This window comes from Hippoglossus hippoglossus, chromosome 2 (genome assembly GCF_009819705.1).
Source record: "Hippoglossus hippoglossus isolate fHipHip1 chromosome 2, fHipHip1.pri, whole genome shotgun sequence".
Taxonomy (NCBI): domain Eukaryota; kingdom Metazoa; phylum Chordata; class Actinopteri; order Pleuronectiformes; family Pleuronectidae; genus Hippoglossus; species Hippoglossus hippoglossus.
In genome coordinates this window covers 3,908,226-3,931,536 of record NC_047152.1, presented here as the reverse complement: position 1 = coordinate 3,931,536, position 23,311 = coordinate 3,908,226, and the positions used below count along the sequence as shown (strand labels likewise).

Here is a 23,311-nt window from a genome sequence, read left to right as displayed (position 1 = left end):
GCTTCAGGTTTATGGACACACTGCCTGTTGGCTCCTCCCTCCTCATCATCACTGCTTCATCATTTTCACCTGTGGCTGACGGCTCCTTTTCTCCTCCCCACCAGTAGATGGAGACAGATTCATTTGAATTTAAACCTCACATTTTATATTGAGCCCTCAAGGGCAGTCAAATCATTCAAATGTTGCACTTTTTGAGTAATTTACAATTAAAATTAAATAATTGGAAGTTAATAATGAAAAATAGTTTGTTATTTCAAGTAATGGATAAAAAAAACGGCCAGAATCACATCAACACTGTCAGATACAGAGTCCACATTCATCAGTGACGTGATATCCAACAAGTGCCACTTTCTGCAATAACCAGTCCTGCGAGTCAGACAGGCAGGCAGATAGACAGGCAGGTGTCCAGACAGACACACGGGTCCTGACACAAAATAGCCAGATAGCCAACCAAAACCCTGTCTATTTTTAACCCGGCGGTGTCACACTGCCAGTGCAAAGCTCCAGGAACTCTAGAGGCGAGTGCTGAGTCGTAAATACCTCTGTTTTTAAACTGTCCGCTCCCATAATGCCCGAGGTGCACAGGAAGGAGGAAGAGGGTCAGGGAGTGTGGCAGATAAATTGGTTGCGTTGTGACGCTGTCTTTGGCCCGGCCGAGTGGAAAGCATTTGCATGGTTTTACATTGCGGCTGGTAAATCATGCCTCAATAAAAAAATCTAATTCAAAATGACTTCTCTCGTCTCCCTCATGCCGGCAATTCCTCTCCGGTGTAAGGACCCCTGTCTGACGTGCGTCTGTTATGTCAGTGGGCGGAAGTGTTCCGCACATGGTCCTCGGTTGCCTTGGAGAAAACTTTACAGGAATTTCCTCATAGAAGAAGAAATAAATGTGTGTTTTAAAGCGCTCTGAATGACCCTTAAAATCACACGGAACATTTAACATAGAGAAACCAATGTGGTGCATAAGTGTCAGTCTCAGAAAGAGAGACAGGATTGTGCACAGACAAAGAGACTTGACCAAACATCACATGCTCTTTCTGAAAGCCTGCACGGTGCACAGGTATCAGAGGAATCCTGGCTGACCACTGCGTCCTGTAAAAGCTCCCCTCTGAAGAAGTGTCCTAAAAGGCCATTTACAGCCGCTCCGACACGCAGCGTATTGAACAGGCCTCGCAGACGGGTGGTAAAGGGCCCGATGAAACAACTCCCCGGTGCCTGTGGATGTGGGAGAGAGAGAGAGAGAGTGAGGACCGGACAGGTGCTCTGACATCCTGACAGACTAATGGAAGACGGGTCAGAGGTTTTTACAGTTTTGTGTTTACCTTTTACGCCCAGGGACATCAGCCACTCCAAGAAATACATGATACAGGATAGATATTTGTTCTCTTCAACCAAACGTCTAAAATTAGTGTCACGCGGCCTCGTGAGGAGGTTTCAGCAGAGATGGTTGGGGGTCCCCTCTCAACTTGGGGCCCCCATATGCCCACTTTTCCCACCCTGCTAGAAAGACTGAATAGATTACATCCCTCCCAGATTAATGATTAACTCCTCTGATCCATTCAGTAGCTGTGTGGAGCTTTTGAATATGTCACCGATCTTCCTCAGCCAAAGGAAGACAACTGGGATATACATGCATATAGGTCCGGGGGAATGTAGTTATATTTATACATGATCTGATGTTACAATCACCTTTTTATAAATAAAAGTAAATGTTGTACACAGCGGAATATGGAGGTGGAGATATAGAATGACTAATAGTATTCTCACATGGGCAGGAACATGTGCAATATACATGTCCAAATCATGAACACACACACACACACAGACACACACACACAGACACCCACACCCACGTGTGAGTGATGAGAGGCTTGTTGGAAACGTCCAGGCCGGCACTTTCTGTTGTGCTGCCCTCGGAGCTGTCAGTGAGGTTAATTTCATGATGTTTTAGATTAGTGACCAGTGTGAAGTTACCGCAGGCCTCAGACCAGTGTGGGCTTTACACTTTAAAATCTCTGGACTTGACAATAAGGTACGTTTAGTGCTCAGATTTCCAGTAACCTGGCCTCAGTCGTTTGTCAAATCTCAGGTCTTAGTCTTGTTGAGTCAATGTATTTTTGACTCCATTACATATAACTTGTCACCACATGCGCATGTAGTTTCATTACATACACACTAACAGCTGCCACATTATATTTATTCATATTTCAGCACGACATGGGTGTAAACCTTCTCCATCAGTGGACAGTACTGCAGCCAAATATGTGCAGAGAATCCAAACACTGTCACATGCACTTATTTACACAAGAAATACAGACATTCACACTCACTTGGGCTTAATTTACACATGTTATCACGAAATTACATAGTGGGGTCATAAATAATCATCCATTCACAATATAATCTTCAACAAATCCTTGTTATTAGGGACATTGCACTGTAAAGGGCTCAGAGCTGTCAGTGGCTGTTAGACTAGATATATGTAGCAGCAGCAGTATGGACTATAATCCATGCAGAATGACAACATGTATACCAGAGATTTACAACAATGTGTCACTGAGGGCAAAGAATAAAGATGTCGGAATAAAACCTTGCACGCTCTTTGTCCTGCGTGCAATATGTGTATCTATTGTTAGTGTAGTTTAACGCACAGACACACGCACGACACATGCTGCAGTTTTGCTGACCGCGCAGATTTTGGAGGGGAGGGGCCCTGCACCGAAACAAACCGCGTGCACGCTGAAGTTTGAGTGGAAACCATCGCCATTCCGGCCACATCACACACGCACACATTTAGACGTTCCAGTCTTCAACGTCTAAAAAGGGTTTGGTGCATGGGGCCATGTTAGGGGGGGTGTCTGATCCAAAATTGTCGCTGCTGTAGAATAAATGTACTCAGATTTTCTTGGGGGGGCCACAATTGCCTGCTTTGCGGTTGCACTGACCCTGCATATACCTTTTACTCCTGTTTTTTAACATACTTTAATTTGCTGAATTGCAATGCATTCCATCTACTTGAGCTCCTGTCAATCATTCCTCCGTGAGGGTAGATTTTTGTGTAGACGTGTGCGCCCCGTTTTGAAAAGCTGCAGCCAGAACAGCTGAGTCACTTCCCATATTCCACTGGCTTGAAACCCAACTTATTTTTTATTTTTTTACAGAAGTATCTCACCTCATTGCCCTCCAGTCTTCTGCTCGGAAACATTTCACGTACAAGCCCAACTCTTGGAATTGCAAATAAAATCTCTGACAACCGCAAACAATAGTCAGTCCCTAAATAATGTAATCATCAGCTATGTTTTAATAACTTTTTAAGGTTCTTAGATATGAGATTCTACATTCTACATGGAGGCATTTTGCAGGATCTTTGGTCTCAAGGGAAATAAACCGGCGCTGTTGACGTGAAAGTTCATCTTAGTGGCCCTGCACACACCTCGGTAAATAAAGGGGAAAGAAAAGGCAGTTGGCCGGGAGATTTATGGCAGCGTGTCAAGGAGAGGAACCACTGACAGCTGGAGTCTTGATGCAATTCAGGTCACGCACACACACACACATAAAAAAAAACACATTCACACAAATCAACAGGTTCCCATGTTTACCTTGCTGGGATATTCATCTCGTCCTAAAGCCACTTTGAATAAAAGCAGTTTATTTTCGCCCCCTGAATGTCTTCTCAAGCCGAACAATGCCCATAACTGCTCTGATGTCTGCTGAGGGGCTGCTGTGACTAAAAGGTCTGTGACCCCCCACCCTGCTGCATCAGAAAGTAACCCAGTTAGAGTCAGGTACCTATTTCTGGTGTAACCTCAGCCCACTCCAAGGTGAAAAAGAATAAATCACCTGAGGAACACCACTGATTTTAAACGTCGCCGTCTGTTTACAGGTCCTGGGGGAGTGCAAAGCCAAATGTGAGGCGTTCTCTTTCAACATCAAAACGACAAAGAACACTGTGGGATGCGTCGTGTAGGCACTTGTACGCATGAGGCAGTGTTTTGTGACACATTGGTGGCAAATGCCAACAACGGACTGCAGGATGAAGATTTAAAAAAGCATAACAAAGTAGTATATGTTCGATCTTCTTTGATTTTCTTACCAGCAACTAATATAATGTCCAAATTCCTCTCTCGATATTTCCCCTTCCACCCCCCCCCACCCCACCAGCCAGTCACTCTATCTCTCTTCAGGGACAGTCACACACTCTCCAGGGCTCAGTCCTCTGTCGAGTGCCATATGGTACCGTCAGAGCCCTGTTTGGGTGTGTGTGTGTGTGTGTGTGTGTGTGTGTGTGTGTGTGTGTGTGTGTGTGTGTGTGTAGAGGGTGGGCAGTCGTGGCTCAAGGTGTCAGGAGAGAGGGTGGTTTAAATTTAACTGCAACAGGGCTGATATCTGCATGGCAGGTCCTGCCTCACCCCCCTCTCCTCTCTCTCTCTCTCCCTCTCTCTCTCTCTCTCACACACACACACACACTCACGCACACACACTCACTCACTCACTCCCACACACACTGTCTGTCTTCACAGTCCCCAGCCACAGACATCCTCATCACACACACACACACACACACACACACACATACAGGAGCAGCAGCAGCAGCAGCAGCAGCTCCTTCAGCCTGTCAGGAGACGCTCCTCTTCACCACCTGGATTGTACGAGAGGCCAGCTGAGGACGCGACGGCGCAGAGAGAAAAGGGACGCTCACCGTCGGTGGAGGAGAGAAAAACTAATCACACTGAGGATAAAGCCTCATCCGAGCCGACGGGCTGAAGGAACAGCCAGTGGCACTGCAGAGGCACAACAGCACAGTGGGCTAAAGCTTTGCTGCGAGAGGTAAGGTTGGAGCTTGGAGAGGCTTGTGTGTGTGTGTGTGTGTGTTTGTGTGTGTGTGTGTGTGTGTGCGTGTGTGTGTGGGTCAGACGCTGACAAATGCAATGTGATCATTCTCATTTAGAGGCAAATATGCACATGTGAAAGGCATGCAGCCTGTGCCATGTTGGGGTCTCACCTGTCTGGTAAATGCAGGAATCACAAAATACAGAAATCCTTGGCAATTGCAAAGTCTTTTTTTAAATCAACTGATGTCTATTTTAAACACTGTACATGATTTTTAATACATTATGAATTCCATTGTCCAAAAATATTTTTGGGATATTTTTCTGTAATTGCTGCAGAGACACAGCTCATCACTATGCACAAAAGCTTAAATCACAGACACATGGACATGTCTGAGTTGAGTGGATTTGCGGAACACAGAGAGTGGGACCTAATCTCCGTTGTGGTGGCTTTTCAGAAAGATTATGGCTAATAAGACAGACACAGAGATTAGAGAGGAGACTACCGGAGGCTCTGGGGTGGGGGTCCATGGGGAATGATCTTAATTTGATCTAATTGGATTGAATTTATTTTGCCAGGAGACAAAACATGTAACTGTTTGATTTCCCCGACGACACAGGTTCGATTCTCTTTTATTTGCAGTAAATGACAATTTGCCGATGAGGTGGTCAATACGTCAGTTTGCCCGCCACGTCAAAGCTGCGTTGATAAGGGTGGACGCGGTTCTCATTGGTCGCAGCTCGGGGAATTTCCAAAGGGCAGCATGTCCATGAGAACCCACGGCGGTGTCATACAGTGCAGGGAGGACGTGCAAGGGAGGGGAGGGCCCGGGGGGGGTCGAGTTACCAGGGCCTGCACTCATGTCTCAGTTTGGTACTGAGAGGAGTGGGAGAGCGAGGGACAACAGTCAAATGTCAGGGCCTATAAAGCATTTTCGCTCGAGCGGAGTTCGACCGCCAAACTCAGACGTTATTATTTTACAGTACGACTTAAAAAAAGGCAAATGCCAGAGCCATTATCACGTGCTCAGACGGGATGTCCTGCGGCGGCATGTGCTGTCTGATGAGGTGTCGGTATGCGGCGGTCAGCATAGAGAGATGTTACCGAGAAAAGGATTAGCATGGCTATCAAAGATCATCAGCGTGAATTATGGTTTGCGGTTTCTCGTAGATTTATGAATACAGAAAGTCTACAGTTGCATTTATGGCTGGAAGACAAATTTACTTTTCTCTCCACTAGACTAGAGATATTTTAGATTTGGGGCGTTTTTTTAAGCTGAAGATGTCGCCCTTGGTTTTGGGAAGTAGTCGCCTATAGTTGCCTCTGACATTACAAAAGCTGCAACACACATAAAACAATCAGCAGGTGTAGCGACACTCCCACACGCCTTCCTCCTGGGAGTAAATATTTGTGCTGACAGAAGGACCCCTGCGCGCCTCCAGATGCAGCTTTAAAAGGCTCGGGATTTGGCATGTGACGAGAAGTGACAGGCTAATCTGTTTAAGCACGTACGGCAGCGGGGCGCAGAGCCACGGCCTTCTGCTGCCGGTAATCTGCCGCGAGGCAGCGAGGAGGCGACGGATCGGCAAGTTCAGGGGGAATTCGGTGTGTTGGGAGCGTCAGTTGAGTGGAAGTGGGGTGTGACTCCCTCGTTGGGTTGCATTGTCTGCGACTGCATCTCGTGTGAGGGCAAAGGATGATGGGAATGCTCTTCTTATTTCATATCCTTAACATGAAAACTATTTTAACTGCATGTATTATTTTCTTCTTCCAGTTATGACTACGATAAGAATGAAAAATAACTTTTTCTTTTTCATCTGGGTCGGGGTTAGGGTTTCAATTTGATTTTGGCTGTTCAAATATAGAGAAGCAATAGGTTACTGATCGATAGTTTCATTTCTTCATGCCTCAATATCAATCAAATGAAACATGGGGACAAACAGTATCCATCCAATGTCGTGAGGTCACCTGTGAACTCCTTGTCTCTCAGTGTGATTGACAGTTTGAGGGTACTGGGGCAGAGATCATTAAAACACACACACACACACACACACTAAGGCACCTTGAGCTCCGCCAGCTGGAGGTCGGATTAGACGGCCTGGCTCGGAGGCTTTATCGAAGGTGTTTGATTCATCATTAATGGGGAGAGATTAGAGGAGCATTTCACATGAGAGTTTGAGTTGAAGCTGGACTTTACAGTTTCAAGTAGCTATCCGGTGAGTTAATCGCTGGAGGAGCGTGGCGGCACAACACCACCGAATTCCCCTGACCGCCTTTCCCACAAGTTATTGTTCTCATATTTCTATCCTGTCTGGACTCATCGCCCAGTCCCACAACATGAGGGGGACGCACGGTGAGAAGTTCATGGGTCGTAACTGTCATTCCGCCATGTCTGACATGCGGTGGCTTTTGGCAGCCTGCTGATGTGTCCTTGAGCCCGACACCTAAGACCCTCGTGCTGAGAGGAACGCGTTTCCCCCGCAGGAATCAATAAAGTAAAGCAACTCAGTTCGAGGTTAATAAGGATTCCTGAGACGTCTCTCCCCGGGTGATGCCACAAGAGTATTAAATTGCACATGACGTTTTTACTGTTTTGTACATTTAAAACGGATGGTCTCACTTCCAGTGGGCTATCATCAACTTATCCAGAGCTAATATTATTTTCCGATTGGGCGTAGCTGGACTTGAATCATTTGAAAGAAAGACAGGGGCTGAGGCTTTTCAAGGACGAGGAGCAGACGCTGTGTAATTTGCCTTTTGAGCTTGGCCCAAAAAATGAGGCATTGATCACTGAATTAATAGCAACCAGTGCACTCAACGCACATTTAAAAAGATGTGCAGGTAACTTAAATAATAAATTAATAAACGTTTTAGTTTTTTTTATTAATTACAGTACATCAAGCTAAAACTACATCAGTATCATTTAATTTTCTGGTTCAGTTTAAATTAGTTTTGTGTTTGGTTTCTAATACAAACGTAATAATTCAGATACCATCACATGATTACTTCCCTCAGTGAGGTTTTGTTTTCATCTGAGCAAAAAATACTAAATCGATATCCATGCAATTTTATGAAGGGGTGGGGCATCACCCAAGGAAGAAGCCATTAGACTTTTAATGTGGCGAGATAGGACGTTATCCTTCTCCAAGATGGCCTGTAGTTATATTTAAATAAATGATGAGGTACAATTTGCTCGATGTTGTCATGTCTTGCTAAGGGGCGTAATGTTTATCCCTTATTATCCAAATCGTGGCTTCTTTAACGGTGTCACAATTCAGGGGCTGCCACCTTCGGAGGATCCGTTCTATCCTGTGGAGGATTTCTGTGATTTGTGTCACCTGCCTCTGTAGGAGCCTTCGTTGCTCAAGGATGGAAGGATGCGTTTGAAGGAGCCTTTTCGAAATGGAACAGTCTAGTAGGCCCCAGATTTGGAACACAGCCTTTGACAGGAGGTCAGTTACGAACCAAACCTTTGTTTGCTCGGTTGACTTCTGTGTTGATTGGTCTGGTCCTAACGTTGAAGTGGGGTCGACCAGTCCAAGAAGAGTGGGGACTGAGGGACACATGGAACGGTGGCTTGTTTCTATCGGGGGGGTCCTGTTTCTCACACAGAATACCAGCCACTCTGAGCTCTGGGAAAAGAGCACTATATATACCGAGTGGGAGGAGAGAAACTGCAGTGTTGTCCAACATTAGTCTCTCTCGGTGTCTCTCGCTGCCTGACCTGCGGCCCTCTGCTGCCAAGTGGAGTCAAAATAAGTCGGCCGAGATCAGTTTGTCCAGCGGGGCGGGCATTGACAGATCAGCTGGAAGGTGCTTTCGCAGAGGCTGTTCCCATGTGAGCAAGTGAGGACATACAAACAGAAGGGGCTCGGGGACAGATGGCGATAAAAATGGACAAGGAAGGACGGCTCGTAGCACTTTATTTTGAAGTGCAGAGAGGAATACAGTGTCCAAAAATACATCGTCAGCTCAACCTGTTTGCTCAGGACGTCACACTTTAATGTCTCAGTTAATAAAACACACTGGGGACGGTCGTTCCATTATCTTTACGTTGCATTTTATTGCCGACACCTTCCTCCAGCAGACACTTCCCCCCCTCAGGTGCATCCCGACCGAAACAGCTCGACTCCGGGCGCGTAAATAATTAACACGCGTATATTGAAGCCAGTGCCGGACCGATGTTACAGTGTGATTTGCTGCAATGGACTGCTCATCTCTGTGGAAGTGTAAAAGTGAGTAATGCCCTGTGCTGTGTCAGCGCACCACGGGGCATCAGTGATGGATGGCTGCCTGCGCTGCATTACAAACTATCAGCGGGGGACGATAGCTGGAGACTCTGATCATGTGTGAAAATTCAACGTGGTGAGATCGAAAAAAAGCTGCAAAGCCGGAAAAATCAATGAACTGGCTTTGAAGTTTACTTTTACTTATTGCACAGACAACTCACATTGTTTTGACATATCCGAGGAATAGATTTAGTCAATTTGGAGAATCTGTTCTTCTCAAAATCAACACTCTTGAAATGAGGCTGACACTATGTCTGGATTTGGTATTTTCCCTCCCAACACACAGCACTTCACATCAAGGGGTGTGACGAGAAAGACAAAAAAAAAAAGGGTGAGAGTCAGCATGAAGAAGGAGAAGAGAATTGAAAAGAGCAACTCAAGGTCCTGGGAATAAAACGACAACGTGATACAGATTTATCTCGTGAACGGCAGATGGAGAAGTGACTTGTGGCTGTGGCTCAGGAGATGGAGCCAGAGGGTCAGTGGTTTGATCCCCGGCTCCTCCAGTCTGCATGCTGAAGTGTTCTTGGGCAAGACACCGAACCCCAAATTGCCACAGACGGCTGTACCGACACAGTATAAGTGATATGTGAGAGAAGTGCTGTGTGAATGTGTGCGTAAATGGGTGAATTTGACTTGAAAAGCACCATTTACTCCCATTGTGAGGCTTTGATATGAACGATATGTAAAATACTGAGGGAGAAATGGACAACATACATGTGCCAATCCCATGTAACCGACATAATATGTAACTGACAGACCTTGTCCCTGTGTTGCTCATGTCAACCCACTCATTTAGCTTAAAGGTGTCAATAAAAATAATTTCACAGGATAAAAACTCAAACTTTTGCAGATTATAACAAAAGTACAACTTCTTAACGTGATTTGAACACAAACGTAAGGACACAACTTGTTATCGGAACAATTTATCACCAGAAAAGATGTTTTAACCCTGGCTGTCTTTTTTCGTTTCCTGCTGCTGCGACTATTATCATCAACATCGCCTGGATTAGTGAGCGTGACACAACCTTTACTTTATTTAGTGCCGCCGTTAATTATACCACGAGGGTCCACTGAAGTCAGATTCCACCGCGAGCTGTGTGACGGCACTAGTGCTTTCCATGATGCGGCAATAAACTGTCACGGTCATGCGGAGATAATGACGTTCGCAGCTGCCCGGCGCTCTGCACGCGGACAGGTGACCATGTACACTGGGGTTTGTCTCTACATGCAAGAGAAAGCATGACAATAATATAAAGTTATGGTCAAGTAAATTACTTTTTGGAGAATTGAATCATCAGTTATGTGAGTCATGCCTCGTTATTGTGTTATTTTAATCTCATATTACAAGTCGGATCAATTTGAACCCAGGCAAAGAGCAGCTTGTTCTCCACGGCTGCAGCTTAGCTTCACATGTAGCCACACATTATGTAAACGAGACCTTTACATAGTTCCCCATCATGCCAACATGAACCAGCTCCCATCCCTCCGCTATTTCTGCATTGTGTCCTCAGCGGGGGACTCGGCTTCGGTTGTGAAATTCTCTGCATATGTAACATGATTGGATTAAGCCACACAGGTGGCAGCCTGGTGCTAAATATGTGCCGCAGAAACAGACACACAGCGAGCCCCCATTGTTTCCCCTCTCTGTTTGCCGTTGCTATAGGAATGGACTCGGCCGAGATGAGACCAGCTTAGCGTGGCTCGGTGACTTTGCGTGGCTTTTGCATTTCTAAACGACAGGGTCAATTATCGGGCTATTTTCTGACGGCCCACTAACATTTCCCATCGTCCCTCTTTAAGGCAAGCGAGAGCGCAGGGATGGAAAGGACAGGAGTGCTACAGCGGTGAGGAATGACGCTTTAATTTGCTGGATGACACATTTGTGTTTAAACGGGTGCCATTTGTACAGACTTTGTCTGTCAGGGTTGCTGCAGTCAGAATGGGATGAGGCCCGATATGACTCATAAGCAGTGCAGGGGGCCAAAGCCACAATAAGACGAGCTGCAGCTTTACGTGGTTCATCTTTTCAATTGAAAACAGCCTTGCATCCTTTTTTTTGTACCAGGGCCCGAGACACAAAGACTCAACTGTCAAACTCATCCAAACTGAATTCATTCTGAACCAGCTACCTGCGGGAAAACGTATTCTTCACCTGATCCTGCAGCGATGACTCACCCTGCAAACAATGCAACGGTACTCGGCCAGAGGAACAGAATCACAGCACTGCTTGTGCAAATGAAGCACAGGAAACATGACTCAGCTCAGGGAGAAATGCTGGTTCGCTGTTTGGGAAGCAGCACAGCAGCTGAATATTAAGAAAGCTGAAGAAAGAGCCAGAGAACTGCATATCGGAGGGGGGTGGGGGGGGGGTTACACTGGGACACACTCTGTCTCCTGTGCATTCGTGTGATGCCCCCAGACCAATACTTTAATAGCATTTCCTATTCCACTCTGATTAGGTTGGATTGTGTAGTTTACAGTCTTCAACAGGGTTTCGATCAACAGCGTTAATCACAAAATAAAGATGTGCATCTCTTAAAGTGACTTCAATCAATATTGAGGTTGCTATGGTGATGAACCTGCAGAAAATCTCCCAACTCTGCAGTTCCCCTCTCCAGCCTCTCAGCCCATTGTTTTGGTTGGTAGATGTAGAGGCCAGCGGGCGGCATAAAGGGCCAAATATTTGCTTCTGTAGTGGGTGGAGACCATAACGGAGCTAAAAATACAGAACAAATATTGGATTTACGTTAATCTGTCGACAGGATACATGACGACAAATGGATTACAATGTTGCTCCGTAACTACTGGATGTGTAAAGAGCCGCCTGTTTGCTACAGCAACTGTTATCTTGTCAGCATCGTGTTTTGCAGATTGATTCCACTGCCCCCAAGTGGCCCCCCAAAAAAATCGAATCCAAAGGCCCTGTGACCCCAAATAGTTTAATATAATTGATTATTAACTTAATTAAATCTTAGACTTGTTACGAGCCCGAGCTGTGAGTCGGACATCTTATTGAGGAGGTGTCTTGGGAACTGGGAAAGATGGAAGGAAGCAAAGTCTTCATTTATTAGCGTGTTTAATAAGTTGAATGTGGGAGTTGCATCCACAAAGAGGGATATTATGGGATATCTGCAAACTAATTCCTATAGTAGGAATATTTGAGTATGAGTACACAAAAATGTCCTCCAGGGATATTCAAAGAAGTTGTGACTGCAAAGCAAACACAACATGTGCAGCAACAATCTAACAAGCTGCACAAACATCAGTTCCTTCAGACCCAGTAATCATATTTGACTCTTTAATCCCTCATACATGAATGGGTTATTGGCTGCAGGAGGTGAGGAGACACACACACAACTGATAAAGTGAATTTCCCCATTCTGGTCCTTTAAATCTCTTCATTTTGGAACATAGGACGAATGCATCTCAATTACAGGCCGGCACCGCTCCGTGATTTAAGCCGATATTTGGAAAGTACCTGGCACTTGATAAATAAAACCTTTAGCACAAATGCAGCGGACCACGGTACGATTCCTCAGCAGGACGTGGTCCAACACCACTCGGCACCTCTTCTCCTCTACAGTGCCGGGGATTGGATGACCTCTAATTTTAGCGTGGGGTTTGTTGGCCAATGGACAGTTTGGATTACAGGCACACAAAAAAGAAGGGGGGGGGGGGGGGGGGGGAATGTAACAGTCATTAACTAGGGAGATAATCAACAATAATTATATTTCTGCTTCTTTTGTGACTTGATATTTTACGCTTCTGAAGGGAGGGTTTTTCTTTCACGCCTCTGTGTCTTGAAATGATTAAGAGCATGTTCACAGTGATAATAACATTTGAAAATAACAGGAAACATTTTAGGATATTAAAGGTTCGTATTTAATAGTTTTTTCAATAAATTGATTTATATCAGGAACCATGTAAAAAAAACGAATCTAGACACATGAGGTCACTGTGACCTTCACCTTTGATCACTAAAATCCGAATTGTTTTTGAGATATCGTGTTCAGAAGAGTGAGACATATGGACGGACAACCTGTGGACACAATGCCACCCAATCACATACTTCACAGTCACAAAAACTAAATAGAATATCTGGAAATCAAAAATATTATGCGAATATATCCAAGGATTAAAGAAGCTCATCAGAATGTAAAGATTAATGCTTCAAATCCATTTTGTCTTCTTGGCAAAGAGAAACTACAGAAGTCAGTGCACGTCTCCAGACGGACGACTCACTCCACTGCTCTCACTTTGAAGCTCGGCTCATTTGATCAGAGCCGAGCTGAACAAAGCTCTTCGGCGGCATCGTGAATAATCTCGGAATTAAATTGTCAAAGCGTTTAATATCACGATGGTGAGAACAGGGGAGATTTTCCGTTTTCTGGGGACTTGTTTGTGAAGTGTCGTCGCAGGATTTCTTCAAGACTTTGACTTTTAATGAATTTCTAACATGTCTGAAATGATACGTGTTATATTTCAATCCATTTTAAACACGTCCTTTATTGTAGTCACTGTTTTCTCAGTGTTCACAGGAACACATGAACTAAAACCACTTCAGCAGAGTTATTCTTCCAGTAAACGCCAGCATGTGTTTGTGTGTGTGCGCTTCAGGCAAAGTGACAGTATGTGGACCAGCTGATGGATGCTGTGACCCTGTAATCCACTACTGTCACTACACGAATGGACGAACGGACCGGGAATGCTCCGCTGAATGAGTGACTACCTGGTGATGACAACTGTTTTATCCTTTTTATCATCTTCAGCTTTTTTCCCCATCCATCTCTCTCCCCGGACGCTGTCTAGGAAACACGAATGAAAAGATTATTGTCACTCGTCTGCGTCAGTGGTGAACTCGCAGCTTGTCGTGATGGATGAAGATGTCTACGTGGCTTCTTTGACCACAGACGCAATTACTACAGACAAACTGACCAGCTGATGAACCCTATGACTTTCTGATCTGCTGTCAGGCCTCAGTCTGGGGATTTATGCACAAAATCTCAGGTTACCTCAAAGCAGAGGGTCTCCTGCACAAAATGGGACATGCATTGTTTTCATCGAAACCAAAGCATCTGTTAAAGCAATATGAGATAAATACATTATTACTCCCTTTTGATTGTGGAGTAAAATTATCTCAAAACACAACGTAAGCATCCAGTTCCTTGAACAACATAATAAAATACACTACAACAGACTGGAACAACACAGCATCTTATTTTTATCAAAACACGAAAGTCTAAAACACTTTCATCTTGTTTTTAATTGTATTAATTGTAAATTTGTTTTCCTACTTGGGGGGTCAACTGTGTTACATTTCTTTCTTATGTTTTGTACTTATTTGCCACTATTTCCTCTACCACCTAAAATAGCTCTTATACCCCCCCACCCCTATATACTGTATGGAGCCTCCTCTAACCAACTTGCTGATGAAGCTGAGCAGCATCACTCAGAGTCCAAAAGCTCCAACATGCACACTCCCAAAAATAAAAAGGTGCTGCCCTCTGCTGGCTGATCCGAGCAATGGGCCATTCTTCAATGGCGAGACCTCTAAATGACACTTGAAAACAAGACAAGGTTATAATCACAACTAATACTAAGACAAATTATAGTTTGTCTAGGACAGGATTTGTCTTTAAAGGAGTCTTCTAATCTAATTATCTTTTCAATAATCATGGGAACATTTTAAGATTCAAGCCATATTGACTTTTAAACGACCAACAAGAGGGTGGAACAACCGTTTCCTGATGCTATATTGTACCTGGAGGGTTCATTATGATATACCTATCCATCCAATGAGCCCCAACCCCCTGATGAAGGCATCTGCTCATTATTCCTGCAGAAAAACATCGAGAACGTTGCACAGAACTGCCCCAAGACACCTCGAAATCCAGACATTGCAATGCAAAAGTTCCACAAGTGCCATTTATGGCCTGTAAATACCTATAATATGATTGATATTGTTATAGGCGGGAACTAGTTCTCATAAGTGTGATTGAAGTTACGCAACAGCACAAAAAAATATGGCCTTGCTTTAAATGAGACGATTTGGCTGGTTTAGTCTGCATGTGGTCATCAGTGAGTACGTGTCTGGGATCCAGCAGAGAGGATCACAGTGTTGACTATGTCGGGGCTTGTATAGGTGATTCGTCTTCTTCCCCGGTGGCCTGGTTGCGGTGAGAGTCCATTTCAACTATTCGCACCTTCCTACCATCGGATCTGTCTGGATGTGCCCCGTCACGCTGGGCACACGGGGCCCCTCGAGAGGGGGGGTGGAGGTGGCAGGAGGGACGAGGGGATCAGATTATGCTTTTAAAATGTTCCGATAGATGGTTGTTAATCAAGGGGGGAATTTGAATGTGAAGTTCATGCGTCGCTTCATTTTATCTGGTCTCAGAGGTTTTCCTCTCCCCTGTATAAAAGACACTATTTATTTTCTGTTCCTCTCGCCCGTTAAGTCATAGTATTTACTTTGATTACAGCTACTGGATATTTCTTTTATGAATAATCAAAAAGGTTATGTCTTCGCGCCCCCTTTCTGTTTCTTTTGTTGGTTGCTTGATTTCTTTGTCAGCAGCAAAACCCACAGAACAGATTTCCACGAAACTTGGTGAGTGGATGAGACATGAACCAAGAAAAAAAAGCTATTAAATTTGGGTTTCTATCTGAATAAAAATCAGTGTGTGAAATCTGGTGCAGCTTGGTTGATTCTAAAGGGACGGTTGGGCCTCAGCGGCAGAATGTGCTCAACCATAAAGATGTGGGTTTTCTTGTGGCCCGAACAAAATGGATGCGAGTCTAAAGAAGCCCACTTGTAAAACAATAAAAGTCCCAAAACAAATGTGGGCTTTTTTTTGGCAAACATGCAGCGCTCTTGGCAAGGCGTAGTCTGGATGTGAACCTAAAGTGGCCCATGTGGTGAATGGTGAATATGGCCCAAATAGCACAAAACAAATTCAGGCCACCTTTGGTTGACATCTGGCAAACAGGATCAGGCCATTAACCCACGTGGTATGTGGGCCGGATGACAGGGTCCAAATCAGGGCCAAAACAATTTCACTATGTGGGATTTTGCATCTGCAGCAGGGACCTTGACACCTCAGACGAAGCCGATTAACCACAGAATGTAGAGGTTGATCAGGGCTCATGTTTGCGATGAAGACACGTCGCATTTCTGCAAAACCGCACGGCCCCATTCCATTCAAACGCTGGCTGTAAATCAAGCTCCGAAGCAGACTGCGGAGTCAGGTGATTATTCACCGTATGAAATATTGACTAGTTTCGGGTTGAACTGGACGACCTCTCACTTCTGGTTTGCTCCGTGTGACACCCAGCTGCTACTGGCCGAACTCAAACCCCCCCACCCCAGAACAGACAAGGTGACAGACACGGAGCGTGGAGCACCTGCAGCCAGCGAGACAGCCGATACAAGATATTAAATACACTGGGGGTGTTTAGAACGAGGCCGACTTGGGGCTAAACTTAGAGTCGAGCTCTGTGGCTCCAAAGAGCAGCGCTTGGGGAGAGAGGTTCAGCTCCATGTGCGTCATGTTCTGTTGGACTGATGCATGAATCAAAACAGCATGACTGGTCCCATTAAAAATATATCATTTGGGCCCAGTTCTGCTGGAGAGGTCGCCGGAACTGCAGCGCCGCCTGGGTTTGTCCTTGGTGAGTGTGAGGACCTTGGCACAAACACACACACACACACACACACACACACACACACACACACACACAGTAAAATGCAGCATTTGGAGCCAGCCATGAGATCATGAGAAAGACATTCTCATGGCAACGCTCCTGCACAATAGCAGACAAACAACCAGACAGCACGTGTGTGTTTGTGTGTGTGTGTGCTTCTCTGTGTGTGTGCGCGTGCATGCATTCGCACATTCAGAAGACCACGTGCACGTACGCTTGGCCACGTTTCATGGTTGAGCATCAGACTTGGCCTCTCGCCCCAGACTGAGAACTCCGTCAAATGTAAACCTGGCAGAGGAAGCGCGAGGACACATCACGTCCATTGTCCTCAGCAGCTTTACGTCGTGTCCCGCGGAAACGCTCCGAGGTCGTAAACACGGTGATTGGTTTGTTTTGGCTCAGAATGTGTCCGAGTTGCTCGTCCTCCTCCAGAGGTTTTAACATCTCACCCTGAGGTTCACGCCATAATCGTCTTATTTCCCCCCCCTCCGCTCCCCGTCAGTCTGTAAAGTCAGTTTGATTTATGCTGCTCAAAATCACAAATTTGTCTCGGAGACATTAGAGCTGCAACGTTTGGAAAACCCCAACAGCATTTCTGCTTAATGGGTTGTCAATGATTTAATGTCTGACTAATAAAACCCTCAATCTCTAGATTCAGGATTTAAACAAGAGAGAAACCAATAAAATGAATAAAAAAAAAAACGTGTGCAGAATCATGTTTGTTCTCACATCTGAGTGGAAACTTTCTCCGTGTTGAACATGTGCATGTATATGTATGAGCAGGATTTGGGGTCATTACAGCTAGTTTAGAAAAAAACCAGTCATGCTCCTGTTCGAAACGTATACAAGACTAATGTGGAAACTTGAAATCATCGGTGCACATAGACTGAGAATGGAAGTAGAGACGTCTTGTTTCCAGTAGTTACACTTTCGCAAAAAGGAAAACATTTGCAAATCCATTGATTCTAGATTTGATTGTGTGATTTAATTTGGCAGATTAGGGTTTATTTGCCTTCAAATATTAATTTTAGATATAATTTCACTTCTGTATTGCTGCCCCTTCACATATAAGGGCAATAATTCTGTTTTTGCACATAGAAACTTTTACTCACTTAAAGAGAGTTATGAACATTAAAGGTTTTAAAGCGTCATGGCGCCCCCTGGTGAAAAAACAGATGCCCTTCCACTGCACATTATGGACTCAGTATTTCAGAACAACTGCTGCGTGATGAGGTAAATTCAGTGTATTTGCCTTCAGGGAGATTCATCACCACCGCTCCGAACTGGAGGACGGACTCTATAACTGAATTTAGAATTGCAAAGTGGAACTCGACCGTTGCCGTCTAGGATCCTTGCAGGGTAATTGTGCAAAGCTGACACTCTTAAGAGTTTTCTGGCCAGGGCCAAAGATTTCCTGGGATTGCATCATGGAGCAGAAAGAAAGAAAGAATGTGAAGGAAAAAAGCCTTTTAACAGCGAGCAGCTCTGCAGCAGCGAGTCCCTGACATACATCCTGCAGCTTGAAGTAACAGGGAGCCTTGTACGTGATGCGGGAACATCTCTGTTTGTCCGCCCGATTGTCTCATTCCTCCGCAGCCCATTTTGCCGGAATCGCGGCCCCCTTGCCCCCGAGCTGTGGACGACTTCAGTGCGGAGGAATTCCCAGACCACTTCTCTCGTTGCTTTACAGTCCAGCGGCGCTAATGCTCGCAGGAAACAACCCCGACAGTTTTATGGCACCTCGCTCAACCTTGAGGCGGGAATGCTGCTAGGCTACCTGTTGCTGCGGCAACACTCGCACTGTTTGTACACATTTCGCTGTATCTTTTTTGGGGTTTTTTGGGTCTTGATGACGGAAACCCCTGCAGCACAGCATGCAGCTCTCTCACTGTCATTCTTTGGGGGCTGTTAGCTCCACTGATGCATTTTAAAAAACACTTTAACTACAAGATGAAACTCTTATTTTTTACATTCTCAAGGGGAGACACAAGTATTCTTCTAAAACGTTCCTCAAGCTCTCTAGAGCCACATATTAACTGCCACTTAATGCTACTACTGACACATTTACACACAGTATATTCGTCTACATATCATTACAACACAGTTATATTCAGGCAACTGTAACAGCTAAACGAAAAACTGACAGATCTTGTGCCGCAACAACTTGAAAACGTTTGACACAAACTCTCTAATATTCTTATCAAGCTCATTTCAAGATGTTCTCACGTCGCTCGGCCAAATAAATCCGAACCTCCCACTGAGCCAAGAGGAAAAGTGGTGGTTTGGCATTTAAGGGATTTCTGGCCTCTTCTGGTTCCCTAAGTTTGTTCATCACTGATGCTGAATTTCACTCGCTGTTATTTCTGTCTTCGATTTTTTAACTCTTCACTCTCGGATGTTACGATTTTCTCTGCGTTTGTTTGTCTGCTTGTTGTTTGTGCAATTTCCTGTGGCTCCAAATAGCAATCTGTATCTAGTGGATTCAGAGGGGGTGCAGGCTTTTTTCAGACGCTGTGTGGTAACGAATGCGGTTTCAAACCTTCAACTAGCACCAATGTGTAGCTGGGAATCATAGGGCGGCCGTAGCTATAAGGCTTGTTTCAATCCAAGGGGACCTTGTGTGCTCCTGTTCTAGATCTGGTTGTGAATGATGTGCATGGATGACGAAGTTGCTGCAACATTAATCAGCAGGCAGGAAAGATTGATAGTCGAAACAACCGATTTCATGATGAACTGATAAAATGTGCATGTGAGGCACTGATGCAAAATCAACCTGGTTCGAAACATCTCGCGGCCAGAAAAACGACAGACACAATGAGATACATATCGTCCCGACGCCAGAAACGGATATTTGATTTCACAGTCCCCTACGCGGATGCCTCTTCGCATTCATCCCACCTGACCAGCACTTTGTGAAGAGCGTGTGCCGTCCGATCTGATTATGCGTGGATCAGACTTCCCCCTCCTGCTGCTCCCAGTTACCTCTGATGCAGCGTTTGCTCTCAGCCAATGCACGCTGGGATCAAAATGAGCATTTTAAACTTGATTTGTCTCCTTATGAAAACCAGCAACCCCCCCCTGTGCATGAGCCATTTTTCATGGCCGCGAGTCTCAGTTTAAAATCTGTTGTTTCCCTTGACAGATTTATAAAGTACCATCTTCACAAAGGGATTTTTGGGGATGTTACATTAAGATTCAAGTGTTTTTCCGATGGGATCTGGAGGTGGAAAGATGTTGCAGAAGTCGTACTTGAATTTACTGTAAGAGAAGATTTCATGTGTCCACTGCAGACGACCAGCAGATCCTCCTCAGGATATACTGCCGCTCTAACATCTTTCCCTCCCCTCTCTTCCCTTTCCCTGCTGCCTTTTGATCTGCATTTCTCTTCCCCTCAATCATCCTGACAGCGGCGTGATGTCAGGCTGCAGGAATCTACGCCCGTGATTTGTGTGTGCCTGCGCGGCGGCAGCGGTTGTGTACATGTACGCATGTGTTCTGTGCGTGTCTGCGGGTTACTGCTCGCATTGCCAAACTGTCCGCACAGGCCGCTGTGTGCGCATGTGCGTGTTTGCATGTGTGTGTGTGTGTGTGTGTGCATGTGCAAGGAGTGGAGAGGTATAGTTTTAGTGGCACACCTGTTTCCTCACCTTTCACCCTCCTGCTTTTAACGGCCCTCCCTCCACTTTACTTCCAGCTCACATGAAAAGTGAAGTCATCACTCAAAGCCCATCCTTGTGTTCATTTGAAAAAGATCCTTGTGTCCCCGTGAGTGTGTGAACTGGTTTGCGAGGGGAGAAGTTGCTGTTCCAGTTTAGATCCCGAGTCCAAACAGTCACAGAAAAGGTTCACAATCATAAAGTCCCAAAATAATAAGTCTAAATCGCTTTCCTAAGTGTTCAGATGTGTGATAAAATTACCCAATGGCCATTATAGACGGACTTCGTGGGGTTTATGAGTTAGCGACTGGCTGGTTGGCTGAGTGAGTTCATCGCGTAAAATCTTTGAATGAATGAGCCTTTTGACCTGGTAGCCATAGTCGGAGAAACCTTGGTGGTCCCGGCTAGACTTGTCCAAAGTGCCAAGTGTTTCCAGTAACAGCTTTGCTTTTGGCGTCAGACATTGTCCTCGCCGCTTGATGAGAGCACGAGGTAATGGAAGGGCAGAGGGAGGGAGAGGAGGAAGAGAGGGGAAGGAGAGCTCATGAATGAATAAGCAAACTCTTTTTTATTTATATTGCTAATTTTAAACCGTGCTGGCAGACCGGTTGTTGTGGGGATTGTCATGAAAGTTTGTACAGATGTTCACGGTGCACAAAGGATGAATCCTACTGACTTTGGTGATTGATAAATGTTAGTTGTTCGTGCCACAGCATCAACAACTACACATGTTACCGTCAGGCTGAACTGTGATTACTTTGGTGATGTGTTGGTCTTATCTCCGCATTAGTTTTTGTCCCTAACCTTTACGAAGAACTTTCACTTCCCTCTTGTTTAGGATGACTTCCACTTTCTGTTTTTCAAGTTTCAAGACATTTTACGACAGAAATTGAGAGAAAATTATTTTCAATAATAACAAAACTGTAAAAGAGTCAAAGTTCTTCTCTGAAAAGCACTAAGTTTTGAACAACCATGTTAAATTATTATAAATCATATATGTTTCAGTCCTGTGGTTGACCACTGGATAAAGAGGAGCTGTATAAAACTCTATATCCAAGCTACTCGTGAACCTCAGATGAGATAATTGCTTATTAGCAGACGTTAATCCTCTGTGTGTGCACACAACAGTAACACATCCCTTTATTCACGTTTGCATACCGGACATAAAAAGTCAGAGGCTTGTGCTTGAATGAATCCTTTTGTTGCCTTCGCTGTCAAAACCAAACTGAGCCGCCAAGTCCGTTGCATAGGATCTGAGCACCTGTTAATCATAACAACTGAAAAAATGACTGCACTGTATTCAAACCGCTCCAACATCGGCTGGATGGGATTAGTCGGAGGACAAAGCTCGGCTCAGTCGTCTCTCTGGGCAGTTTTACACATGTCACACACCTGTTCATTCACGCTGTCGTCGTCTATTAGCGCAAGAGATGATGCACCGTGATGACGTCACGTGCACAGGTACAAACACGACACTGTCAGATCCACTGGGACATATTTGTTGTCCAGGTAAAAAGATCTCTTTGCCTGAGACATATTAAATCAAATATCCGTTCCCTCACCGGTGACAGATTCAGATATTTCATCCGACAAAAAACGGCTCCGACGTTGTAATCTGAGGTCTCGCGTTACAGATGCTGGCTAATTACGCTTCGTGTTTTGGCAGTCATGTTTTTCGCCCCCTCTCCGAGCTGATGACACAAACAACACAATGCGGTCATGGTGAAAATACGAGTGCACACAAGCAACACAAGATTTCAAAACAACATTTTTTAGAGCCAGTTTTTTTTGCCTCATCCAGGGGAGAAGGGGCTGAGAGGAAATTTCCAAACCTATGCCGCGCTTTCATTTAGCGCTTTCATTCACTGTCTTCAAACGTCTATTTACACCCTGTCTCTATTTAGACTTGGACTGTGTTAGTGTGAAACTGACAGCAGATGCTGGGATGATAACAAAGAAAATTGGGATTAGCTGGAGTTGTATCGTATCAAATTGGATCATCAGATTGAGTTTAAATCTTGTTTTTGTCACATTTAAAGGAAAAGTTTATTTTGGATTTAAATCAATGAGCTTGATATACAAAGCTCATTATGTTTGTCAAATCGTTTAAGCGCATTAAGTGCATTACAGGCCTCATTTAAATCTCTAAAAATGTGTTTTGAGCAGCGTAACTACAGTTCAACAAATTATTTTCACCTCTGCAAACACAAATCAGCTCATTCCTGGACGGCTCTTTTTGGACATTCCAGTGTTTCCAGTTTTGCTCCAAGTTTCCAGTTGGAGCAACAAATAACCCAGTTAAGAAACATCAGGACCATCACTCACCGGACGCGCCGAACCTTTTAGTTACAAAACCTATTCACTCAACTCCCACCACGACAGTAAAGGACTGATTTGGAGACACGTCAAATCCAATGTGAAGCGATTTTTCCTGTCCCCCCGGTGAACCTTTTTATGAACTACGTGATGTATTTCGGATCCATCTCGGAGATTTTGCAGATACGTGATACTTGCACATGTAGGAATCCCAGCGGGGCCACGTTACACGTCTGGGACCCTCAGATTTGTTTGCGCAATCTCAGCTCGAATCTGAAACCTCCAGCTTAAATGCACGTTTGTGTCGGTGTGAGTTGATTGACTACAATTCTAACGATGCTCTGGGTAAGATTACAAAAACACAGATAGTCCTGTATCTTTGCACGTTGCCTAAATCTGTACAAACACACACACACACACACATTCAGAGCAGCTCTGTCTATCGCCCCGTAGCCCAGATCTCTGAGTAAGTCGATGTGGAGTCTGTGTTAGACGGCAGGGAATTACCTCAGC

The 23,311-nt window shown here is 44.9% G+C and overlaps 2 protein-coding genes across 2 annotated transcripts in view; one reads left to right on the top strand and one right to left on the bottom strand.

Moving 5' to 3' along the window:
* Positions 1-8: 8 nt before the first annotated feature.
* The window catches only part of LOC117775494 (epithelial cell-transforming sequence 2 oncogene-like), a 74,697-nt gene continuing 51,394 nt past the window's right edge, over positions 9-23,311 (bottom strand). Inside the window, exon 23 of the mRNA XM_034608699.1 lies at positions 9-93. The gene's annotated coding sequence lies outside the window, so the exon portion shown is untranslated. The remainder of the gene's footprint in view (positions 94-23,311) is intronic.
* Positions 4,488-23,311, top strand: part of filip1l (filamin A interacting protein 1-like) — a 61,808-nt gene continuing 42,984 nt past the window's right edge. Inside the window, exon 1 of the mRNA XM_034608677.1 lies at positions 4,488-4,827. The gene's annotated coding sequence lies outside the window, so the exon portion shown is untranslated. The remainder of the gene's footprint in view (positions 4,828-23,311) is intronic.